The sequence below is a fragment of the Megachile rotundata genome, chromosome 12, assembly GCF_050947335.1.
Source record: "Megachile rotundata isolate GNS110a chromosome 12, iyMegRotu1, whole genome shotgun sequence".
Lineage (NCBI taxonomy): Eukaryota > Metazoa > Arthropoda > Insecta > Hymenoptera > Megachilidae > Megachile > Megachile rotundata.
Genome location: NC_134994.1, coordinates 4987994 through 5000278, shown reverse-complemented (window position 1 = coordinate 5000278; position 12285 = coordinate 4987994). Strand labels below are relative to the sequence as shown.

The 12285-nt window shown below is 37.2% G+C and overlaps 1 protein-coding gene across 2 annotated transcripts in view; it reads left to right on the top strand.

Moving 5' to 3' along the window:
- The window catches only part of LOC105662425 (uncharacterized), a 503073-nt gene that overhangs the window by 208991 nt on the left and 281797 nt on the right, over positions 1–12285 (top strand). Inside the window, exon 1 of one of the 2 annotated variants that reach the window (XM_076537798.1) lies at positions 5349–5705. The exons of the other annotated variant lie outside the window; for it this stretch is intronic. The gene's annotated coding sequence lies outside the window, so the exon portion shown is untranslated. Of the gene's footprint in view, positions 1–5348; positions 5706–12285 lie in introns of those variants that run through there. 2 annotated transcript variants of the gene reach the window in all.

Here is a 12285-nt window from a genome sequence, read left to right as displayed (position 1 = left end):
ATTTTTTCCAATTCAAAGGAACTTGGATTTGAAGATCTACTATTGAAACTTAAACGTTGAAGATTAATTCTTTGAACACATTTCATAAGCTTGTTAATGTTCCAAATAATGAATCATTGATTCTTTAAAATGAGTCGCGTTTCCACAACTGAATTCTTGAAGTTTCACTAGGACAGTTGAAGCCGTCGGATAGCTGACGGGTGGCGCACCCTTCGGAACAAGGGTGATCCCGTGGAACGTCCGAAGATTACAAAGCGCGAGGGGGTTGAATTTAAGAGGAAGAATCGTAGTGAACCACCGGGGGTGAAAACTCACCCCCTCGTTGATTATATCGATTCGAGGCCTACCTAACGGAATTACGTCGAGAGTGGCCCTAACCTCGCACAACCTTAAAGGTACCGGCTAAGGGTCGTCGCGTGATATTTTCTGCTACTGTGAACCTAAAGCCGAAGTTTCCATAATGTGTTCCTTTGAAAGCCGTTTCTTTGCTCATTCATAACCGTTTCAATTAGGTTGGTTTCTCGGTGGTTGTTAAGGTTTCTCCAGTGAAGTTTTTCAAAATATTACATTGTGATGTAATCATTCAACGGTGCATCAGTGAAAAGAAGTCCTGTAAATTCGCGCAAGGAAAATTTTTGATGAAGTGGTTGCAGCTGTTCGAGTCTAATGAAGCTGTAAGCGGAAAAGTTAGTTGAACGTTGTGAATGATGTAATTAATTGTTTCGTGTCCTTCCTTCGTGCTGGATCGTTTTTAACGCGATGATTTTATGATTGATGCAAATTTCTTCTTATTAGTTAGCGGTAGCTCATTTTCGCTCTTCATATTTTCGTCGTTTATGAAAATGGATTGATTTGAATGTTGTAGGTGCTGATTATTAAGGATAATTAATTACGAGCGATTTAGGGGATTATGATGAGAATAACTTCTTGTATGATTTAAACGTTCTTTTGGAATTGAGACGGTAACAATGCGGGAATGATAAATCGTGTGGGTTTGCGGTTAATTGCTTGCCAACGGTGAAACGAACATTTGGATTCCGTGCAAATTGCATGAATTAACTGCATTTTTACCGAGCTATATTATCGATGCAATTAGGCAAATGTGTAATTGTTACGGTCGAATCATAAAATAGCTTGTCATATTGAACTTTTTTCGGTGGTTTGAATATTGTGAAACTAGATATTGTCAAATGTCGTGTTACTGTGTTATATTGTTTTAAGAATTGTGGATGCTATTAGTGCTGTTTGTAACTTGTTTTATAAACATAACCGCAATGAATTTGAGATAGATGCAATTTAGAAGACATAGTGTAAAATGGAACTTTGACATAGTGTTCTATGAAACTTGTATGCAATGTATATTTAATATTTATATTTAACTTTTCGTTGCATTCTATTGCAAATATGCTATGTAATATAATATTATATTATAAAATTCCTTTATTTTTCGAATCTAAATAAATAAGAAGTCTTATGATTCATAAAATTATTAAAATATTTAGTGTCTCCATATAACCATAATTTCGTTTTCACAAAATGTTTCAAATTTGCAATATTAAGTCTTTGCATAATTTTTCGTAAAATAAATACTTTCTAAGGTTTATTCTTATTTTCTGAAGAATATTTCTTGTGACTCTTGTGATTCAAAAATATATTCTTTCAATGAAAAAAGTGGAAAATGAACAAATTTTTGGACAGTACACTAAATTATTTTATTTATAAAATAAGTTTTATATTAGATTTAGTTATAATACGATAATAATTATAGCTAAAGTAATTTTACTTTTAAATTACAGTTGTAATACAGTAATTATAAACAATTACAATACGACAAGGATGAAATATACTTCTATTAACATATGCATATGAGTCGTTTATAATATAGGTGGAACAAGTTTATTTTTCAGGAAAATTTAATTTACAACATTCTTTAAATTATTGTATTTCGTATAACTGAAGAATGCAGCAAATACAGTATTATTAAAAAATGGAGTTGCTCCACTTTCGGTGCAAAGAGCTCATATAATTAACAGTTATAAAATATGATTATTTAGCCATATATTTCATTTCATATTAGAGTATATTCATCAAATGGTATTATATGTTCAATCACTTCCACAACAGAATCAGTTTTATAATTTGAAGAATTTAGAAACTCAAAATAATTGAATTAACCTTAAACACGATAAAAAGATGCTAAATACAAATCTGCCTTTTTTCTTAGAAATTGTACTTAACGATACTTCTTTCTTTTCTTATAAATTGCATCTAAAAATACTTTCCCTGTTTCTTATTAAATGTACTTCAAAAAACTTTCTTCTCTTCTTATAAATTGTGTTTAATTTTGTCTGTTTTTTTTCGAGAGAATTCCAATCACAAGCATGTCAAGAAACAAAGCCATCTACAAATAACTGAAATAATGCGTACGTCAGTATTCGATGCTCAAAATTATGGATTTGTATGCACGTTTTTTTGTAAAATTATTTTATACAAAATAATTTGAAAATGGTTTTAGAATACAATATTAGTAAAACAGAAAAAAAATTCAATATTTTGTAACTTTTGTAATACATACATAATTTTATAAAAGATTGTAAGGCATATTTTCAATCAGAGCAACATAAAGTATGAATGTATAGAAAGTGTCAATAAGTGGATATTTTACCCTAACCTGCATCAAATATGCAGTAGTTCTTGTGGTATGCCAGATTCCATTATCATATACTCGCGTCAACTAAGATCTTTAACTTTCAATAATTATTCGATATATCTCAATTATATTTTACTTGAAATCTTACCTCATACACCTTCTAAATCATTCAGCACCATGAGACCCCCCCCCAATCACATTCTTCATCAAAATCACAAACAACAAAACATATGGAAACTCAAGTTACCCAAAATTTCATATCTCCAAAACCAGTAATTTTCAATTCAACATCTTCATTACACCTAATTTATCTTAAGTCATCCTCTAAATCATCCAACGCCATTATATTCTTCTCATCAGATCTTTAACCAAAATCAAACAACGAAACCCACATGGAAACTCAATAGTCGAATTCCCATGAGCCCAAGAGTAATAATTCCTGATTCAACATCTTAATCGCACCTAACTCCAAATCCTGACTCATGCACCCTCTAAATCTTCCAACACACTCTTATCCGATCTCTGACCAAAATCCCAAACAACCTACATGAAAACTCAAGTTAAATCTCGTGTCCCCAAAAGTAGTAATTCTCGATTCGACCATTCTCGATTCGCGTAATGGGTTATTTCGTTGAACATTCGCCCGCCAGAAGCGTCGGCTACGATAGCGTGATCCAATTTGTCGAAGAATGCGCTATCGCGGGTAACTGCGAGACGGCGCGGCGTAAGAAGAGAAGGCAAAGCGGGTGAACGGGTGCGCGAGGACGCGAGCTTCTCGAACAGGGGGGCAGAGAAAAGGGGGAGGAGGGTTGCTCGAGGGGGATGGCGAGGGACGAGGGGGGCAGGCAATTAATACGACGCGAAGGCATGCACGTCGGCTGGCAACGGTGAAGGTTCGCTTCATTAGGGCCCGAAGGTAGGGCGGAAGGGTTGATTTTTACCCCGAAAGCCCTCCCACTGTCGGCTCATTGGTTTCCAATTATCGAAATGCCGTCGCCTTAAGGCATCCTCGCCATGCTCCCTGTCCGTCTCCTGTCCTGGATGCCTTTCGCTCGAACGTTCGTCGTAAATGTGCCGTAATTTATAGTCCAAACGTGTGAATCGTTTCTTCCGCTCGAATAACTACCCTGGGTGCCCAACGGTCTGCTCCAGGAGCGCGCAAAGCCGCGAATTCGCACTCTTTGTTGTCTTACGAAATCACGATCGAAATTAATGCGGTATGTCTGTGTTTAACTTTGATGATGGGGATAATTGAATAATTGTGAAGTCAAGACGTTGTAAGCACTGTTAAACGATATTGCCTAATGGACGGAGTATGTTTGAAGTCAAAATTCGTTTCAAGCTTATTACATCAAAATCGGTCTCCCTTTTTATGAACAAAATTAAGTAATTACTGTAAGATGTTAAGATGTTGAAGCGATTAAATATTTGATTAGATTGTATTTTTATTTCATCCCTTGCATTGTATTGTCATCTCTATGATGACATTTTAAATGTTAAACATTTCCGATAAGGTTTAACAAATCTACCCAAATATTTACACAATGTTTTGTAGTACTTGTTACGCAGTTCTAAGTAGTTGATACGAAGTATTTCTAATTAGGTAAGTGAACAAATTCTTAATAATGTAGGTGCTTCCTAATAATACAGATTTTTCTATAGTTTACACGTCATCCATGTGTGATGTCAAAGTGTTAAAGGAAGTAAAATAAAGTGAACCATCAAGGATTTGCATTGTTTCACCATTTCTCGAAAACACGCAAAAATTTATGAACCAAATCGACAGTAATTCAAAATTGAACTCTCGAATTCTTTGAATTAACGAACTTGAAAGTTTCCAAAAGCTCTCCACCCCATTGGCTGGCCGGTGTAGCCGCATTTCATTGAAGAACTCGAGCAACCGCCCTTTATTGATCCCGATAAAAATACACAATCGCGAAGAACGAAAGCGAGACAGACAGAAAAAAAGGAACCGAAGAGAAAAGAGAAGGAGAATTCCGAAGGCGGTTTATCGAAGCGTCGCGATACAGATTCGAAAGCGACTAAATGCCTATCGGGCGTGTACCTACCAGCATCAGTTGCCGAGGGTCTTTCAGAATTTTGAAAATGCAACGGGCAGAAAGGGTGTTCCACGACAGCGGAGATCCTGGGAATAAAGGCTGGTGGATCCAAGCCGGCGATGGAGTTCTCCGGAGCCAGTAGAAATCCTGGAATCCCCACGACCGGCTTCCGCACCTGTTTTCCGGTGCATCGAAAAAGAGGCGGGCGTTCTTACGTGTGCCGACGGACAGGGCGAGGTGGCGCGAACCAGAAGAAGAAGAAGAGAACCGGCTAAAAGGTGGCTGCGAAAGAGTAGGAGGTCGAGCTGACGGTTGCCGAGGAGGTGGACGAGGTGGATGACGAGGAGAGCAGCGGCATCGGCGCGAGGAGGATGAGGCGAAGTAGGAAGAGGTGCAATAGGAGGAGGACGACGAGGACCAAGAGGAGCAGCTGAAGCAGGTGGGTGTGGGGGAGAGGGATGGCCGGGGTAACCAGGCGGGGGTGGTCCAATCAGAGGCGAGTACGGGTGGGGCAGAACACCCTCCGCCCCTTCCCTCGCGTTACCTCCTGCGACTCTCCTCATCCCTCTTTCTCCACGAGGTTGGAATCACCGCCACCTTCAGCCAGCACCACCACTATCCACCTTCTTCCTCCTACTCCACCTTCACCTCCTCCTACGTAAGCTTCGGCTCTCCTCCTCTCTGAAGCCCCCGCGGCTCCTGGCGGCTACCCAAGACAAGTGCCCGCGAGAGATTCTCACGGCATGAGCGGGGATCGTTACGTACGACCGACGGTGAGGATATCCACGCTCGAGGATTTCCACGACGATTTCCGCGCGAGTACACGTCCTAAGGCATTCTTCACGCACGCGATGCTGCACGCCGCGAACACGAACGATTTCGATCACCTGGACCAGGCCGACCAACCGGTGTGATCGAACGGAGGCTGGCCGTCGCGACGCACGCCGAAGAAGAGGCACAGCGTTTCGCTTGTTTGGCAGATTACGCGATTGACAGTAAGTAGGCGCAAAGTTGTTATCAATCTAGCGGTTTCGAGTCCAGTCGAGTTTAACTGTGTACGTTCCCGTGTTCACGAGTGCGCGGACTGGTGATAGATCTTAACGAGTGATAGAAGTAGCAGTTATCCGAAAGCACGGCCAACTTCGAATTAATCGTGGACGGTTAAATCGTAACCGTGTGATACGTAAGAGGGAAGAGCTTTCCTCCCATATGAGAAATAAATCCGTAGGACGATCATACGAGGAATCGAGGGAAACGGGAGAATAGTGTCGGGTGTACGGTCGGATAAACACCTGTGCGTGGGATAGGAACGGAGCAATCGAGAAGGGAACGAGGATGGAAAAAGATAAAGTCGACGGCAGTGGGGTGTGCTCGGATTGCTCGACCAAAACGCGGATGATTCGATCCTTTCTGAACCATTTCACCCGATTTGCCTTGGTGAAATATCGCCGGCCGCCTCGCGGTGAACTGCCACCATACGTGCACGCGTGTGCCTCGAATCTCGTTCCACGGATTGTGCTGTTTGGCTGAACACGGTCGGATACTTCTACTGCTTCTGCTCGACTGTACCGACAAAATCGTGCATCGTCGTGCGTCAATGGACCATTTTGTTTTCATTCGACTTGCCCTGTCTGTCGTAACCCAAAGAAACCGTCCGAGATCTTCCGAGGAATGATCGTCGAATTAGAAATTGAAATCTCATTCTCCGAGCATCGATTCAGAAAAATGTGATACTGTTTCGTACAATTTTTTCCATTCGCACTGAAACTTTCTTAGGAAAGTTAGACGAACGTCACGTAACCGGATAAAATGGATAGGTCGTGAAAGTAGGGCGATGAGATTATCTCGACCAATAAAGCGAATGGTTCGGAATGACTGCAATTATTTCGTGGCGCGTGTTGCTGGTGCCGATTGGACGAAACTGTTTCGTGATGAAGGGAGCTAAAGACTCCGTTCGGAGTAAACGAGATAATTTTCGATTGTATAGGAACTTGAAGGGTAGCTGTGCAAATTTGGTAAAATATTACGTCGTTTATAGGAACATTTTACATTACACTATTTATTGGAGAATCCTGTAGCTCCATACATATACATTCCTACATTTTATTCTGAACTTTAAGAAGATTGCTGTACTTCTATTCATATAGAGACATATTCAAACATTTATTCATATAGAGGTATAAATAAAAATAATACTTTCATGAACATATAAAATTCTTTACTGTAATTGTTTGTCCACTTTTAGTGTTTTCGAGAAATATTTGAAGATGATACTTGATATTATATGAAAAAATTCTTTTTTATTGTATTTACTATCTTATACACGGTATAGAACATTATATTTATAGACAATGTAGCTAGAATTTAAAATATCTAATTAACAGGAGATTTTAAGTAGGTGCTTGCTTTAGAAACATACAGTAAACAAAACAATTAACGAACAAATTTATATAATATATAAATCTATGATTCTTATATTACATAAAAATGTAGTTGAGAACTATTTATTGCATCTAACAATTGAAAAATTACAAAACAAATACCTTCGAATCGAACTGTTATAACAAATTTAATCAAAGATACAAATAATTAGCATATTCATGAAAATCGCAATGAATTCTCTGTAATGTATCTTATTACAAGTGACCAAATGTGTTTCAAGGTTTCAAAACAAGAAGACCCACTTCGGAAACGCGTTAAAATTTTCTGCATGTTTTAAACAATGTTTTGAACAGAGAGAATATCTTTAGATGCAGATGCCCGTAAAGTAAGGTGAATCGTGGTCGCGTAGAATTCATGGGAGGAGACATTTTATCGTGGCGAGTAGCGCGTACACATTTATATTTAAGGGGGAGGACGAAACTTTGCTGACAACATGGCCGACACGTCGCAGAGCTTTTCTACTCGCCACTCGGTGCTTTCATCGTCTGGCAAGGACGACCTTTATTCTATTCTCGGCGATTCCATGCCACTGAGATACGCCCACTTTCAACCTATCCTGTGAAGCAATTTTCGAGGAAAAAAGAGGCGAGCTTGGCCATTTCGGCCATTATGGGAATGCTGGAGGATTCGCGTCGATGAAAAAGAGATAGGCACGCTTTGAGAAAAGTTTATTCGCTGCGTTTTTTTCCATTCAGAAGAGAAACGCGTAATAGTCTACCGTGAGATTCCATCAATTGCTGAGAGCAACTTCAAACTTCCCCGGAAGTGCTGTTCGCAACGGTGATTCGAATATTATATTCCCTGTTTTGTGTAGAATTTACAAGCTTTTGAAGATTTGTTGTAGTCATGCAGAAAGTTTCCAACGAGTGAGAATTATCAGTACTTGATTATTTGTTGAAGTTCGCGAGGAAACTTTTTCAAATTTTTGCGAGAACTATGTTCCTGGAGATGTTCGTGCAGGCATTTAAAGTTTTCAAACAAACTAATATTGAAAAATTTGATAAAGTTTAATTTCCAATCTCTTTGAAATAATTTCAATATTTTGTTTGGAAGTTTCGCGTGCAACGGACAGCAGCTTTATGAAATTTAATGTTTAATGTCTTGAGCATATGATAGAAACATTGGTTCTTCGATAATATGGCAGATTAACACTAACGTATTATACTGGAAATAACAGAGTATGAGAACAAATGTATTATACGTTTACTTAATTTTTCAATATAAAGCAATTATTGGCGTATGTTATTTAAAATTATAATTCGACATTTTCCGTTTGAATTGTTTCATTATTACACTTTTAGTACACGTTATCGATGAATCATGGCGGTCAGTGTGTAATAATGTACGTTGCTTTTTTTTCAAAAAGTTTGAACTTGTAACAATGGGGTTGAATATTGAGTTCAATAGAAAGTACAATTTTCGAACTTTCCTTTATTATCAGCACAGGTTATACAATTAAAACTACATAATGTATAATAAATTAATTTGTTGTAGAATGCTTTATAATCAATATTTTGTATTCAATTTACTGCGATTAACTTCTGAAATTCGTAAAATTCATCGAGAAAGTATCTATTACTTTTTTAAATAAATTGATAGTTCGCTTTGAGTTATTGGGTTGGTGCATAAAATTGTGTATTTCAGGATAAAATTAAAAACTACTCAGTTTTCTATCAAAATAAAATTCATTTAATTAACTAGTTTCTATATAACCTTCTCTTAATTTTTACATAATTTGTGTATGATTCTTTTCGCTTTTCTTTTAATTTCATTAAACTATTGATATTCTTTTTGAATGGTGTTCACTTTTTAATGAATTATAGTTATTACACAATGTTCGACAGTATTTACGTTTATGTAGCTGTCTCAACAAATTAATGTGAATTAGTTTAATTAAATCAGTTTTCATTACATTATTACAAAGTGTATGCTCATAAAAAACAGATACCCTGAAAATCTTGATTATTCATTATTATTTATTAGATAGCTATACAAAGAATTATTCAATGTTATTCATGATTGGAAAATTAAATTAAAGTTAATTAGAAGATTAACTACTTTAGTTCTTAATATTTAGTATTATGCTGTGTTTGACCATAAACGTTATTTTTCACTGTAGCCAACGACACCTTCAAATATTATTAGCATTTACATATTATCTTATGGAGAGACCAGGAATTAAAATAATACGACTTTTTACACTTCCACAAGACAATTTTTATAATTACGTCTGTATAATCTTTACGTTCCGTTGATTGACACTGAAACATAACATAAATCGCATCAAGTACTTAAACTGAAGCAATAATTCAAATCACCCAAATAAATTTCTACCATTTGAAGTTTCTAGTTGATATTCGTAATTGCTATTCGTATTAAACCAACTGATTAGATATTTTCACAAGTTTCTGCAGTTAATCCCAATAAATCATATACAACATCTAAATTACAATATTTTTGTTTCAAAAAACGCGGTTGGAGATGAAAGTAATGTTACTATTGGTACGAAAAAACTGTACGAAGGTATTACACATGCCATGACTAAAATTGGGGACAAATAAATAAATCATATACACAATAACAAATGCTCGAAGATATGCATACTACTTTTCGTTACTTAATTGTACTGATACTATTTTTATCGTAATTCAAAATATAATATGCTTCTTCTTATCCTTCCAATTAAAATTCTATACTGCGTTAGGAAATTTTTACTTAATTCTCCACTAAATGATTAAAGTTATTTTCGTCTTGGTTGATCAGAAAATGACAGTAACCGCGCAAAAATGTCTTATCTGTTTGATAACTTATTACAAAGAAGCTGAATTTGCTGAAAACTGTCTTGACAACCTAACCTAACCACAGAGAAACTAAATTTGCTGATAACTGTCTTTATAATATAACCTAACTACAGAGAAGCTAAATTTGCTAATAACTGTCTTGACAACCGAACCTAACCACATAGAAATTTTGAGTCAAACGAAGAGCCGATAAATCTATTTTCTTACAACATAATTCTGATTCATCAATGCTACAAGCTGTCAAAGGACGTGAACAAGTCGTCGATCGACACGGTCGTGTCAAGCATGTCGAGGCATTTAAGCACGCAGTCATGCACGACCGCGAAACACGCGCCGTCGAGAGATTTCTGCATGTTCGGTTAATCGACGAACGCAAAGAGGAGAGATTGTCCGGCTCCATAAGAGCGGAAACAGCCTGTCATGGCCGATAAACGAAACGAGAAATACGCGAAGTCCGCGTGCGAATGACGAATGGTAACGGTGATACACAAAACGAGCGGGAATCGAATCAATGAATCGAAGGAGAAAGTGATACCACGTCGTGGTTTTGTGAATGGGAGAATACCGTTCGAGCGTGTACAAACCGTGCGTTGATACTCTTTGTCACTCATTGATCGTCTCCCATATTGTTCCCATTGTCGCACGTTCGCGTCGTCGCAATTAATATGAGCCCATTATTCGCAGGCTGTACTGCGAGCGCGAGCGAACGTTTAACACGCTGATTGCCACGGTGAAAATGACCGTGTGGTGTCAGACGCGGTGCGATAATAATTGGTAAGGATACGATCGATTGATTTATCAGTTTAAGGATGTTTGCTATATCTACTGAATATTCCGAATATAGTGAGGTGTTCGATCTGTATTTGCTTGTACCTCACTACAGGTTGCAATTTTGGGTATTTTGATTTGAAATTTTGAGGTTAGACTCGAGAGACATTCTAAATTTGCTGTCTAAATTTTTGCGGTGATCTGACAATAGGAACCTGTCGCTATGGATGTCAGTTGTCGAATTGTTAAAAAACCGTACTTCGGTATCATTTTCTATAATTGTTTACGTATACATAGAATCGACTGAAACCATGTTAACTCATGGTTAGCTCTGTAACTCATCGTTGACGACAGTACTTGGTCGACGTTTACGTCAGCCGTCATGAAAGCAACAATACGTTTGGTATCAATTTTGATAGTTTCAGACAGGCTTAATCGTTTCGACTTAAAAATCTCTATATCTCATTTTTGCTCTACTTACATATAATAGCAGGTAATCGAAGGTTTAAATATATATAAGAATGTAAATCTACTAGATCGGTGATGGTCAGTCAAGTACTGTTGGAGAACTCAGAGATGATTTAGAATGGTAATGATAAGAGGTTCAGTGGAATTTGAAAATTTTATAGCTACGAATTCAGTATTTGAGAATTTGAGAACTGTAAATTCAGGAACTAGAAAATTTGATGCATGCAAATTTCAGAATTTGAGAAATCAATAAATGCAAATTTGGGAATTTGAGAACTTAAATGTGCAAATCCAGGAAATTAAGCATTCAAAATTACAAATTTCGAAATTTGAAAAATTTATAATTGTCAATTTAAAAATTTGAAAATTGCGCAATTGATAATTCAGGCAATATTGGAAATTCGGCAATATTGGAATTGGAAAATATGAAAATTAAAAAATTTAGAAATTTGTGTGTGTGTCTCTAGAAATTTGGAAACTGAAAATTTGGGAGCTTAGGATTTTGAGAAATAGAACATTTCAAATATCAAGAAAATAATATTTCAAGTATCAAGAAAAAAATTTCAATTATCAAGAACTAAAACGTTTCAAATGTTAAAGAATAAATATTTTAAATATCAATAAAATAAAGTATTTCAATTTGTGGTATCAAAGGTCTAAAACAATTTTTGAAATTATTCTTGATATTCCTAGAAACTCCTTAAATTGTCATGAAATTGCTCGAAAATGAGTACAAAGCTTAAATCCGCGGGCGCGGTTATTACAAAAGCGCAGGGTTCATTGAAATATAACTTCGTCCCTGCTCTCCCCACATTCTGGGTTCTGCATCATCGTTGCAATGCATCTAGGTTGTTTTCGATTCCATTCTCTCCCCCGCGGCCGAAGAAACGCCACAGGGTTGAAAAACCGAGAAGAACGAAACGCCAGCGAAAGAGAAAGAGCGGCCAAGAGAACCGAGCCAACGGAAAGTTTTCGCGTGCAAAGTACCACGCGGACTGGCTGGAGGTTATGAAATTCTGATGGCTCATAAAATGTAAGAAAATTTACAGACTTCGCCCCTTTCGCTCTCTTCTTCTGGTCGCTTGTTCTTCTCCCG